This window comes from Hakea prostrata, chromosome 7 (assembly GCF_041222555.1).
Source record: "Hakea prostrata isolate BN-2017 chromosome 7, UWA_Hpros_2, whole genome shotgun sequence".
NCBI lineage: Eukaryota > Viridiplantae > Streptophyta > Magnoliopsida > Proteales > Proteaceae > Hakea > Hakea prostrata.
Window position 1 is genome coordinate 54,411,432 of NC_142606.1, and position 14,346 is coordinate 54,425,777.

Genomic DNA, 14,346 nt, shown 5'->3' on the forward strand with positions numbered 1-14,346 from the left:
ACTCTTGAGGAAGGCTCTTCTCATGGTCTGAGAAAAGTCATCCCGACCGGGGTCCCTCGGGCAACAATGAAGAAAAGGCTTAGGGAGTTATCCTTTTGTAAGATGTACCCTCAATTTATTGAATAGACATTTCTTTTTTCATGTTGGCCTCAAAATTTCCCCGTCTCCTGCCGAAGTATTGCCTTGAATATCAAAGTATTAATGATAAAACTTATCACTTAGCTTTTCATTCCTCTTGAATAATGATCTTATATAAATATTGTGAAGATGCGTTTCGGGAAGATACGTTAATCTTCTCCACTACTTCATTTATTGCAAAGTCCGCACGTTTCCCTTCTGCGAAATTCAAACGTTTTCCTGCTTTTATGTATCATTCACTGTTTCCAATGAATCGGAAATACATCCAATATTTTAATGGCAGTGCGACGATTGGAGGTTTCTCTGCATCAGGTGCTCGCTTCCACATGTTTCCATGTGGCATCCCTTCGACCGTTGATCTTGCTTTTTGCGGATTTCGAAGCGTCGTTTCGATCTGGGTCGTCGGTTGTCCTTAGCCTTCAACCGTCGTCTTATACCTGAGGCTATTTAAAGCCTTCATGGGTATTCTCCATCTATCCTGACTTCTGCAAGATATATTTGCTAAAGTGCCAAAGCAACCTTTCGTCCTTCGGCCTGCTTCCGTATTCCTCGTACTCCAACGACAGCTCTATCCATTTCTGAACAAGTGAGTTTTTTGATTTCTCATCTCTTTCCCCTCTTCCCCCCAAAGTAAACTGCACGGTAGTTATACTTGGGGTTTAGTTTGTTGGTGCAGTCCGAAGCTTTAGAAAACTAGGGTTTCCCCTTTGTTCTTTGTCGTTTATTTACGTCGATACGGCTGTTTTTTTGTTGTTTTGCTTAGTGGCTCCCAAGATCAACCCGGACTTTATAAGAGCAAAATCTCGTAAGAATAGCGTTCCGTCGGTGGTGATTGGGGCCAGTGCGGTGGTTTCAGCTAGTGAATCCTCCAAGCGTAAAGGCGGCTGTTGGCGGTGAATCTTCAAGTCGATTCCTGCAGCTTCTGTTGATGCCGTCCCTGCGCCTCCTTTGCCCGAAGTGACCGCTCGTCTTTCCCGGGAAGATCTTGATCACTCCGTTGCCGATGGTGCTGCCGGCAATCTTCTTTGGTGAGCTTTGTTGGTGAGCACTGTCGGTGCACCCCCGAAGAAGACTCTTCGGGCATCCGAGGCAACTATGTTGGCGTCCCGATGAAGGTGTGGTCCCAGCAAGTGCTGCTCCTATTTCTAACTCTAGTGCTTGTTTGGCATCCTCCTCCTCGCCTTCCGAGTTGGAGGATTTTGCCACCGGGAAGCGCCGTCGGGTGACAAGTGATGAAGCTCGGCCTTTGCTTGGTGTAGTTCATCCTTCTCATCCTTCGCCTGAATTAGTGTCAAACGAGTTTGACGGGAGCGTTGGAATGGTGTCTGCTGCTCGAATGACTTCGAGAGCGCAGTTCTTTCCAAACTTCCAGATGAAGTCTTTACGAAGTCCTTGGTGATGTAAGTCTTTTTTCATTATCCTCTGATTTTGAAAAATTACTTTTACGCTCCTCGCTAACTCGAAAGTTGTTTGCGGGAGTCTTGCTTTGGTAACTTCCACAACCAAGTGGGAAGCGGTTACTAGACTCGGTGGGTTGAGCAATGAAGTTTCTAGGCTTCGGGAAATCTCTGAAGCTAAAGATGTTGAGATTGCTCAACTTCGGAATCTAGCTTGGGAGGTGGCGGGGAGAAAAGAATTCGATGATTGGTCGTCTTCGGTCGGATTTGGATGATGCCGGGGAGAAGATCCGGCGACTGGAGCGGACAGTTGGAAAGTCGGGAGCTAAAGGATCTGAAACATTACCCAAAAGGCAAGCATCGTTCCTTTGCCGAATCCCTTCCAAGCGATGTTCGCAGAGCTGCGTCTTCAAATATTTACACGGTAAGCCTTTTGTTGATATGCTGAATGCTTATAACTTGCGGGCGTCTCGGGATGGTGAGAACGAAGTATGGGAATCAATATTAAGGAAAGATCCTCATTTTGATACGACTCCCTACGGTCTTGTTTGCCATCCTGAAGTATTTACCGACACGGGTATTCCTCCTCCCACTTGGACCAAAAATAAGATTGATCCTCCACCTTCCGATCCAGACATTATGCAATATCTGGAAGATTCTCCTGTTTATTCTCCGCTGGAAGAAGTCAATTATGACGAACTTGTGCCGAATGCGAGTTTGGTCGAGGACCATTCTTCTCCTGGACAAGCTGGGCAAAGAGTATGAAATTGCGGAGGATTTTCTGAATATCAAAATATTTTTGTAATCCTCATTTCTTATCTTCTTTTCCTTGACTCCCCACCAATGGTTGACTCATATGTTTGTTCTAGCAAAGTCGCGTCGATCTTGTATAACTTGTTAACAGTCACCTATAATGACTTTCTTCTTTGATCAGAGATTGTATTCAGCTCTTGTCATTATTTTGATACTGGCCTCTTTGGATCCTCTGAAGAAATAAGAAATTACTTTATCTTTGAACTTTGCTAGCCACTTGAATCGCCGTTGCATTAGGTCTTAGTTGTTTGAAACAATGCCTTTACTTAAGGATTTCCGGAGAAATACAATAAGTCTGAGAAGGAACTCACTCGGGTTTTAAACCGATGCCTTATACTTAAGGATTTCCGGAGAAATACAATAAGTCTGAGAAGGAACTCACTCGGGTTTTAAACCGATGCCTTATACTTAAGGATTTTCGGAGAAATACAATAAGTCTGAGAAGGAACTCACTCGGGTTTTAAACCGATGCCTTATACTTAAGGATAATTCAAAAATTCAATAAGTCTCGAAGGAACTCACTCGGGTATCAAACCGACGCCTTGCAAAAGGAACTCACTCGGATTTTCATCCGATGCCCAGACTTAAGAAAGTTCGAAAGATTTTCCATAAGTGTTGAAGTGTTGAAGGACCCACACGAATTTTCATCCGATGCCTTATAGTTGGATCTTGTTCTTGAATGTGGTGTATGATGCCCCCCAATCAAAAGATAGTTTGTTGAAAACCAAAAATTGCATTGATTGAGTTGAAAATGATTACATCACGAACAAAATCGAAATCATCCTCAAGGATAAAACTTTTTGAGATGCCTAGCATTCCACGGACGATCCAACTCTTTCTGGGAATCGATGTTCTTCAGCCTATAAGCTCCTGAACCGACCGGTTTCACAACCATATAAGGTCCTTCCCAGGAAGGGTCCAACTTTCTTTGGTGACGCGGGTCGGAAGCTAGGGTGTTTCTCAACACCAAATCTCTGGCTAAGTACCGACGATTCTTCACTCGAGTATTATAATGAGACGCTATCCTTCTTTGATAATGTTGAGTTCGTGCTATTGCCTTTGCCCGAACTTCGTCCAACAAATCAAGACTATCAAGCAGTCCTTGTTCATTTGCTTTTTCCTCGAACTCACGATCCCGTAACGTCCCCGCCATTATCTCCACAGGTGCCAATGCTTCGGATCCATATGCCAACCTGAATGGAGTTTCTCCTGTAGGTGTTCGAACCGTAGTTCTATAAGCCCACAGTACATTATGTAGTTCTTCGACCCAAGAAGCTTTGTCAGCTTCGAGTCTTCTCTTTATTCCTTCCAGTAGCGTTCGGTTAGTAACCTCTACCTGGCCATTGCTTTGGGGGTATGCCACCGAGGACATACGATGCTCGATCATATATGTTCCACAGAATTGCTCAAATTGTGGACAATCGAAGCGAGTACCATGGTCGGTGACAATTATCTTTGGAATCCCAAAGCGATATATGATTGATTCAAGCACAAATTTCTCCACTTTTTCTCGGTAATTGTCGCCGGTGCAGCTTCTACCCATTTTGTGAAGTAATCAATTGCTACTATCGGATATTCCCGTCCGCCGGATGCCTTGGTGAATTTGCCCATGATATCAATTCCCCACATTGCAAAGGGAATGGGATTTAGAATTGAAGTCATATTTTCCGCCGGGCGCTTCGATCTTGTAGCATGAATTTGTGAGTTACTACATCGATGAACGTAGTCCATAGCGGCTTCTTGGATCTTAGGCCAATATAACCCAAGTCTTAGAATTTTGTGACCCAAGGCTCTGCCACCCATGTGAGCGCCACAAGTTCCTTCATGAACCTCAGCCAAAGCTGATTTTGCTCCTAAGGGGCCTATACATCTCATAAGGGGTCCAGCATAAGATCTTTTGTATAGTCTCCCATTCTGAATGACAAATCTAGCTGATCGAATCTTGATCAACCTTGCCTCTCTTGGATCCTCGGGTAACTTGTCATCTCTTAGATATTCAATTATTGGATCCATCCAACAACGTTACGCTTCAATATAGGAAATTTCCTTCTCATGATAACTTGGAAAAGTTACCTCTTCAATGTAGACCGAAGGGTCTAGATTCTTTTCCTTGGCATTGGCTAGTCGGGATAGCTCAACTCGCCTTGCTGAATTTTCATTCCTCGAAATCGAGATATCTTCAAATTCGAATTGGTCTGAAATGCCTGCACTATCTCCCGATATTTCTGCAAGCGTGGTTCCTTGATGCCATACTCCCCCTGGACTTGGTTGACTATAAGCTCGAGAGTCACTATAAATAGTAACATCTGCAATAGCTAATGCCTTTGACAACCGAAGTCCTGCTATCGGGGCCTCATATTCGCTTCGTTATTACTTGCATCAAATGCGAATCTCAAAGCATATCGAATAATAAATCCTGCTGGACTTTTTAATAAAATTCCAGCGCGCTTTGCTCCATCTTTATTACTCGAACCATCCACATATACCTCCCAAGTGGTTGGTATAATGGGATCCTCAATGGTGGGTTCCACTTTGGTGCAGTAGTTTCTACTACAAAGTCGGCTAATGCCCGAGCCTTGATTGCGGTTCCGGGCTTAAAGCTCACTTGGAACTCACTTAGCTCAACCGACCAGGATACCATCCTTCCGGACAAATCGGGTTTGTTAAGAACTTTACTAAGAGGAAAAGTTGTAAATACCTCAATTGGATGAGCCCGAAAATATGGCCTTAGCTTCCTGGCGGCCATCATGAGAGCAGAGCACTGCTTCTCAATCTGCGAATATCTCGTTTCCGCATCTAGCAACACGTGGCTTACATAGTAAATCGGCCCTTGTTTCTTATCTTTTTCCCGAACAAGTACTTGCACTGACCGCAGAAAGGGATGTCGCTAGATATAGCTGTAATATTTCCCCCTTCTACGGCACTGGACGGGATCGGTGGTTGTCCAAGTGCTTCTTTTAATTCCTCGAAAGCTTTCGGTACTCTTGAGTCCACTTTGCTTCCTTCTTGCCCTTCGGGTCTTTAAGTGCCTTGAAGAAAGGCAAACATTTTTCTCCGGACTTGGAGATAAATCGATTTAAGGCCGCAACTCTGCCTGTCAAACATTGTACATCCCGAACGGTTTTGGGAGCCTCCATATCAATCAGAGCTTGTATCTTGGCAGGATTTGCCTCAATTCCCCTCTGTGATACCATGAAACCCAAGAATTTGCCCGAGGAGACTCCAAAGGCACATTTTTCGGGGTTCAACTTCATTTGATGTTTCCTCGATCTTGAAAACCTCGAGTCAAATCTCTTTTGTAATACCCCCGTATTTCTAACCCGAGATCCGTATTCCGGTCCGAGAACCCGAAGGTCTAGTCGGGTGAACTTGTGGAGTATCCGGATTGAAGCCCATGATCCATATCCAGGACCCATGGATCTGGATCCTATGTCCGAAAAGCCTGCTTTGGCTGGCGTGGGAAATTCTGGAAGTCAAGTGTCATTCAGAGATGTCCGGAATGAAGGTAAGATCTCCCCCATCTCTTATTTAGGGCTAGGTTGACCTTGGGTATCAACCCCCTAGTAAAAGCACCCTTGTATGGCAAATTACATGGGGGCGGTTACTAGTGGCGGTCGCTTAACCTAAGCGACCGGCCCAAGCGACCCCCCTGGTATGTTTTCGGGGATTTTGCCCTATTTTGCCCCCAGAGACTTCTATAAAAGGCAAACTCCGTCTCTTTAACGATTACTTTATTCGTTATTTCTTATTTGGGAGTTAAGACGGCTGCGGGGAAGATCCGAAAGAGTCTCGCAGAATGCGCGGTGGTTTGGAGGATCGGTTCTCTTCTTCTCGGCTTTACGGTGTGAGGTATTGAACTAACCCTTCGTTCTCTACTCTTTTATCTCCGTTAGTTTGGTTTTACCCTTTTTCCTCGTCCTTGTGATTACCCCTTGGTTATTCTTTACCCTTTTTTTTTATCTGCGTGAGATGGAATAACCATAAACGGAACCACTACACGTGAGATGGAAAATCCAATAAAGGAGAGGGTTAGGGATAATCCACCGATGATAGGGGATTGTTTTCTCTTACCCTTTTGGCTTAGGGAGTGTTTAATTCGAGACTTAGGATGAGATTACTCGAAACCGGATTGAAATCGAGTAATCGAAGCACGAGATTCGGATTGAAGCTCACTTGTTTTTAGGCGGTCACTAGTGGCGGTCGCTTAACCTAAGCGACCGGCACAAGCGACCAGCTGGTAAATGATGACCAAATAGATTTCGGTTTTGATTCAATTTGGTTTATGTGACTTATATATTCTAATAACCCTGTGTTTAGGTGATTCTTGTTTAAAAGAAAAGTCTACTAATAATTCTTTGGATTCCATTTTACGGACGTTTCGGTATATGCAAGTAAGGACAGTCTATCTTATCTATTTATGTATACTTCAGCATGTTGATTTAGTAATTGTTATTCTTAATCTGTACCAATATATCTTGCTGTAGTTTCATATATAATCTTTGTCATACTACTGCTGTTTACTTTGATTTCATGTGTACTTTATGGTTTGTGATTGTTATGAGATGGTGGTAGTTGGTATATGATTATGATAGTTGGGGTATTCCTTTTGGGATATCTTGGCTGATGTTATCGGGAGTTGTGGAATGGGACACAAGACTGCTGATGCCTTCAATACTATCATGATTAATTGATGACATTGTTAGGATGAGTCTAGATTGCATGGCTAGGTACCCCACATGCTACTACCCTTTCGGTAGGGGAATTGAAACCGAGTGACCCGTGATGGACGGTGATGTGACTTGGTGGTCCACTTGTTGGTCATGAAATGGTAGGGTTGCATATGTTAGGGTTGGGCTCATGGATGTCCAAGGACCGGACCGGGTGTCGGGAGGAATCATGAGAGCATCCGCCCCAATGATATGTGGATGACCATAGGGTTATGGAGTAGAGTCCAACAGAGGTAGCCGGTCCGTGAGGATTCTTACTCCTAGGTTGCGAAGGATACTTTGAACCGAGTTGGTCGGTGCCATAGGGGATGTATCTGGACTTCATGTAGACATGTAACCATTATGACCTTGCATTGGATTAGAAACCCAGACATGCGCCAGTACTCATTACCAATGGTCGTGGTGAGAGAGTGTGGACTTAACCCCTAACCATGGTTTGTGAGCCAGGTGTGGACTTTCCCCTTTTCCCCTGGATCCCTACGAGAGGTAACCAGTCCTTGCCGGATCGAGTGATGAGACTTACCCGAGAGGAGGGCTGGTGTTTATCTTAAAGCATGTCGGCTATTAGAGACTTGCATAGTTAGAAATCATAGCATCATTCATGTTTTGCATTCATTCATATTCTTGTTGTATCATGGTATTTTTGGATAATGGATGAGATATATGATTGTTTCTTATTGAGTTCTTTAGAACTCATTCCTTTATTCTTTGTATGTTTTTAGCCTATACGAGAGGAAGGAATTGTATCTGAAGATGGATTGGTTCCCTATGAAGGAACCATCCCGTTTGAAGAAGACGTGGCACCGCCAGTGGGAGATGGAAATAGCATGTGCGGGAGTTCCTGCGGGTGCATGGAGTGCGCTTATCGCACCGGTTGATGGTCTGACTGGAGAAGAATTGGAGGACCCCTCACCTCATTGAACTGGAATCTAAGTTCATTAACTTAGAGAAACAAACTGGAAAGAAACTGATTTAAACACTTTTATTCCGCTGCCCTCATTTTTGACTTATTCATTATTCTTTATTTTCTTTCCTTTGTTATTGGAGCATTTTGGGCTTCTGTAATTCATTTAATTTAGTTATTGGATATTCTTGCTCATGATTATCTGTATTTGTCTTAAATATTGTTGATAGACTAAAACCTTGGATCTTGTGACGGATCGCACCCACGGGTTGTCGGGCGGGTAACCGAGACCGACGGGTGGGGTGTGACATCTGCAATGTGATTTGCTTTTGTAAAGCTTTTCACCAACATGTCGTCAACATATGCCTCAACATTCTTTCCTATCAGCTCTTTGAAAATCTTGTTGACGGCCCTCTGATATGTTGCTCCTGCATTCTTCAGGCCAAAAGGCATGACCTTGTAATAATAGCTTTCACGATCAGTCATGAAAGCCGTATACTTCTCATCTTCCTTATTCATAAGGATCTGATTATACCCTGAGTAGGCATCCATGAAACTTAAAGTTTCATATCCTGCAGTAGCATCTATCAAGAGGTCAATCCGAGGCAACGGGTAGCAATCTTTTGGGCAAGCCTTGTTTAGATCCGTGTAGTCTGTACACATCCTCCACTTCCCATTCTCCTTTTTCACCATCACCACGTTGGCCAACCAAGTTGGGCACTCGATTGGTTCAATGAAACCAGAATTCTTAAGTTTTTCAACTTCGTTCCGAACGGCTTCATACTTTTCAATAGAGAAATTTCTTCTTTTACGTATCCTTTGGTTTCGCCTTAGGGTCTATCCGAGTTTGTGCTCTCGCAATGGCCCGATCGATCCCCGGCATGTCCTCGGCGGACCACGCGAAGACATCCTTATTCCGTTGAAGAAATAACTTCAACTCATCTTTAAACTCTTCCAGTCTGTTCGGACCCGACATAAGTAATCTTTTTCTCATCCTCGGTACACATTTGGATTTGCTCCGATTTCTCCTTTGGTTCGGGCCTTTGCATCTCTGTCTCTTCCCGATCATCTCGAACTTCTATGGGGAGGGCGGTAACCTTCCTCGGACCCTCCTTGTCTTTTAAATAGGCAACATAACACTGCCGAGAGATCTTCTGGTCAGAGGAGACTTGACCGATTCCCATATCAATCGGGAATTTTATCTTCAGGTGCTTTGTCGAAACAATAGCACCTATCTTGGATAAAGATGGTCGCTCGAGAATCATATTATAGGCTGGTAGTTCTCGAACCACCAAAAAATTGATTCGGACAGTTGTTTCTTTAGGAAAACTTCCAATGGAAAGATCCAACTAAACCGATACTTCCGCTACTGCAGATGACCCTGCAAAGCCATATAAGTGTGTAGATGAAGGTTTCATCAAGTCCTGATCCACCTTCAATTTTTGATACACTTCGTAAGAAATTAGGTCAGCTGCAGACCCTGTATCAATCAATACTCTATGCACTTCCCGCCGTGCAATCTCTACCTTGATGACTATAGCATCATCATGAGGTAAACAAACATCTCTTTCGTCTTCTTCGCTAAAGGTGATAGAATCTTCACCATTCAGCTTCTTCCGCTTCTGCGCCTCTCCGGCTCCAACAAATTTGGATTTGGTTTTTAAACTCGGGAATGATTCGGGCTCTGGACCCCCGAAGATGGTAAGGATCGGTGACCGAGTAGCAGCTTCAATCACCTCCTTGCCTTTTTTGGACTTCGGGGCCTCCCTCGATCGTTCTGAACTAACCGAACGATTCCTTTTAGGGGCAGCCGCACGTGGCCCACGTGGCTCCTCCCTCCTCCTGCTAACAAAACTGGACAGATGTCCTGAGATATCAATCTCTCAATATCCGCCTTCGGATGACGACGAGTCATTAGTATAATGACCATAGTCCTTGTGGAATCAGCAATACTTTTCCCGATCTTGCTGCTCTCCGGGTTTCAAAAGAATTTTAGGCGGCCACTTCAAAATATTTTTTCTTTTGAGGATATTCAAAATATCAGCCCGAGGAGCATTCAATGGAGTGTACTCACTTCTACCGGGGGATCTTTGGCGCCAAGGTTGGGATCTTCCAACCCGATCACGAACATTCTTCTTTGGCTTCTTCACGCTCGGGGAGCCTTTTGTTCCTTATTGGAGACTTTATTATCTCCTTGGCGCGCATCTAGAATCTCCATGACTTCAGCCGCCTTCGGCATCTCTGTACCAACTCGGCATAAGTCGTGGGTATATCCTGTAGTAATAACTTCGGGAGTTTCCGATTTGTGAGTCCTGTGAATAGAGCGGTTACGGCTACTGTTCATCCAAGTTTTCTATCTCCATCGTCACTTTGTTGAATCTTTTGCGAAACTCTCCGATCGATTCGTTCTTTCCTTGTTTGACGGTAAACAAGGTTTCTTCCGTTTTCTTCACCCGTATCCCACTCCGGAATCGCCCTATGAATTGGCGCGCCAATTCGTCAAAGTTTACGATCCTTCCCGAGGGGAGGTTAGAAAACCACTTTTGTGCCGCTCCGATTAGAGATGAACCGAAAACCATGCATAAAATTTCATCGAATTACCGAAAGCGCCATGGTCTGCATTGGTAATAGCCGATGTGAGCTGTTGGATCTCCGGAGCCATCAAATGTTGAGAAGGTAGGCAAACGAAAGTTATGGGGAAACCGATATCCCGCAATTGGCTCAGCAAAAGGAGTCTTCCGAATGACCGAGTAAATATCCTCGATTATTCTTCCCTTAGCCAATTGCCCTAACTTCTCATTGATGTTGGCCAATTCCGACCAATCCGGGTCGGGTGATCTTCGACAATACGATCATGACCTCGATTAACACGATCATCACGTGCTACTCGATCATCACGAACAGCCCGTCATTCACGAACGTTTCTCTCGTCACGAACTGCTCGATCATCACGAATGGTTCTTCTGACAGTGGGTGAGTGAGTTCTTACCCCAGTATCCAACCTAGTATTTGAATCAGTTGTACTCTCTTGCGGTCTGTCGAACCGATCGCCTCGCCTTGGTTGATCATCAATCCTCCGAAGTCCTCGGTCTCCTTCACGGAAATTTTGATCAACATTCCGGTCTTCAGCCATTCTTTGGTCACGTGGCAATGCACGTCTCCCTGAATCGTGTTGATCAGGCTTTTGTGGTAAAACCACTCGTCTGGTGAGCATGCGTAGTGCTTGGCTCACCTCCAAGAGTTGAATCTTTACCTGATCCAATTGATCTTGGATTATATCAGGAGGAAGATTACGTCCTCCCTGGCCTTTATCCACCTCGATAGGATTTTGGCTTTCTGGGGAATATCCGGATTATTCACCCCGGTATCTGAACACCGGAATTGCGTTGTGCGGCGGGCTGCTGCGGCTGCTGATCTAGTCACCATGGCTTTTTCAAGTCTTTCCCACAGACGGCGCCAATTGATGCGTCCAAAATCTGCTCAGCCCTTGGATCTCCACGTGATGTCCTGCCAAAACGAAAGCGTCGGATGTGGCCCGACCGGCTGGGGTCGGGAGTCCACCTCCGAAGGCTAAGTCGGTTGATGAACTTAATCACAAACGGCTCGTTAGAAGCACACGAGCTAATGAATGAAGAAATGGGAAAGGTGATCTAGATAGCGGAGACGCCGATAGTTTGGATCTATCGGTATGTATCCGAACTGAGTCTCGAGATAGTATTCTTTTTGATCGATTGATCCGTCCCTCACCTTGTATGGTAGTGAGGTTTATATAGAGTGTACCTTCGAATCTCCTTCGTTGGATGCACTCGAGCCTTCTTCGGGTAGTCGTTGGATCTTATCAGTAAGATCCGTTGAGCGATAGACTTCTACTAGTTTGGGCTAGTAGAGGACTCCTGAGATAGCCGTTAGGTTATGCGATAGTTATCCCTTTGATGATGATTATCCGCAGCCCTCAGTTTGAGTCTGCTGTCATCAGGGTGATTACCCTAATCCATAAGTATGATTAGGGCACGCTTGCAGCCGAATAATCTTTCTTCTTCAGCAAGCCATCTTCCGGATCCGGTTCGCTCGAGAGCGATTAGGTTTTCTCCGTCTCGACCGGGGTCGAGGTTCGGACCAGGTATGAACCCGGTCAGATCGTAAACTCTCCATATCAGTATTGTACAGTTCTTGAAGGGTTCACAGTTGCTAGTTGGATAATAGACAGCGAAGACCACTCATCCACAAGTGGTTGGATATTCACTCTTGGTGGTGGTGCAATATCTTGAGGTTCAAATAAGTAGACTTGTATTGTTGATTCTACTATGGCAGTAGAGTTCATGGCGTTCACTTCTAGTGGTAAAGAAGCAGAATGGCTTAGGAATTTATTGATAGAAATCCCAATATGGCCAAAACTCATGCTACCAATATTGCTTCATTGTGATAGTGAAGCAACCTTGGCTAGAGCATATAGCAAGATTTACAATGGAAAGTCGAGACATATTGGACTTAGACACAGTTTTGTGAGGTAGTTGATAGTTGATGGAGTAATTACCATCGATTTTGTAAGGTCAAGTCAAAATTTGGCAGATCCATTAACAAAAGGTCTTATAAGAGATTTGGTCAAAAATACTACAAGAGGGATGGGTCTTAAGCCCATTTCCTAAGATCATCAACCAGAGGAAACTCATCTCAATACTTGAGATAACAAATTTGAGTTCAATGAGTAAGGTATTTTGTATAGAGTGGTGTGCAAGCACTAATTATCTACCATCCCATAGAGGAGTGCTTGGTTCCTATAATATAGATGGAGGATGATCTGTATGCTCTTAATAGATTTATAACAGTTCTTGTTGAGGTGTTTATTACAAGACATCTTTGATAGATCTACCTAAGTGAGTGCATGAAGTGAGGCCGCTTCTTTTGAGTTTGGGCTTAGACTCTAAAGCACTCATGATATCGGGATAGAGACACATGGCCTTATTAGTGTCCGCTTATTGGAGAGTATTCGGAGAAGAATTCAAATGTGTGAGATACGTCTAGCTTGTAATCATAGAATTATCAATTCAAAGACTTGTTAGTTGTCTACTTACTTCTAATTAGCCTTGATGGTTTTCACTAAGTGGAGGTTCAAGTCTAAGTACACCAACCATTTAGGCATTTGGTTACTAGTTGCTATTGTGTATTTTATTTTCATTATATTGAAAATAGTGGGGGATTGTTGTATTATTTTTAATATAATAAAATAATAAATAATTCATTTTATTGGATTTATAAGTGCAAAAAACTTTCTTTTATTTATTTTAGGAAAGTGGTTTTTATTTAGTCCCACATTGGAAACCGAAAAGTCGAAAGCCAATAGGTGTTGCCTATTAACTTTGATTTATAATAATAAGACACGTCAATGCATGTGCAGTGTACGAGTGAGTATGGTGTACCATCTGAGTGTTCGCGCACATGCAAGTGTGGCATTTAAGCGCTTTTGGCGCACGCACTTAGCACTTTGTACACTTGCATAGCTTCGAGCGAGATTAGATATGAACCGTGTATTTTGATTAATGGAAGATCTAAGGCGATGGAAGTAGATCCATAGATATCTATTCAATGGTTCAATTTGGACCGTTAGATCATGCGGTTGAACGATCTGATGGCTCAAATCTAAAAGTAGGCATTTGTGTAACAACCCCCATATTTCTAACCTGGGATCCGTATTGCAGATCCAAGAACCCAAAGGTCTAGCCTGGTAAATTTGTGAAGTGTCCAGATAGAAGTCCATGATCCATACCCTGAACCCATGGATCTGGATTCTCTTGTTGAAGAGCCTGCCTTGCTTGGTAGTTGGACCTCTAGAAGGCAAATGATGTCTGGAGATGTCTGGAATGAAGGTAAGACCTCCCCCATGTGTTCATTAGGGTTAAGTTGTACTTGGACTTCAACCCCTTGAGCAAAGCACCCTTGTATAGCAATATACTAGGGGGCGGTTGCTAGTGGCGGTTGATTGGACCAAGAGACCGCCTAGTCCTGGTTGCAGGGTTTTGCCCTATTTTGCCCACATACTTCTATAAATAGCAACCCTCATCTATTTTACGAATATTATATTCGGGATTGTTGTTTTTGGTGGTTAGGCGGAAAACGTGCTGGAAGGTGATCTGAAGTGCTGTTAGTGTCTTGGAAGCTCTCTTGTCTTTTCTAGCTGATTTGGTTAAGGTAAGTGATTCCATGTTCACTCATACTCAACCTTTGGCTATGATTAAAGTAGATTTGTTTTCCTCTTTGGTCGTTCATGATCTTTCTATTACAGTACCTACCTTTTTAATGCTCTTGATGAGATTAGGTCTGAAAACGAAACCCTGCTTTTGTGATAAGGACTGATCTAATCAAGGGAAGG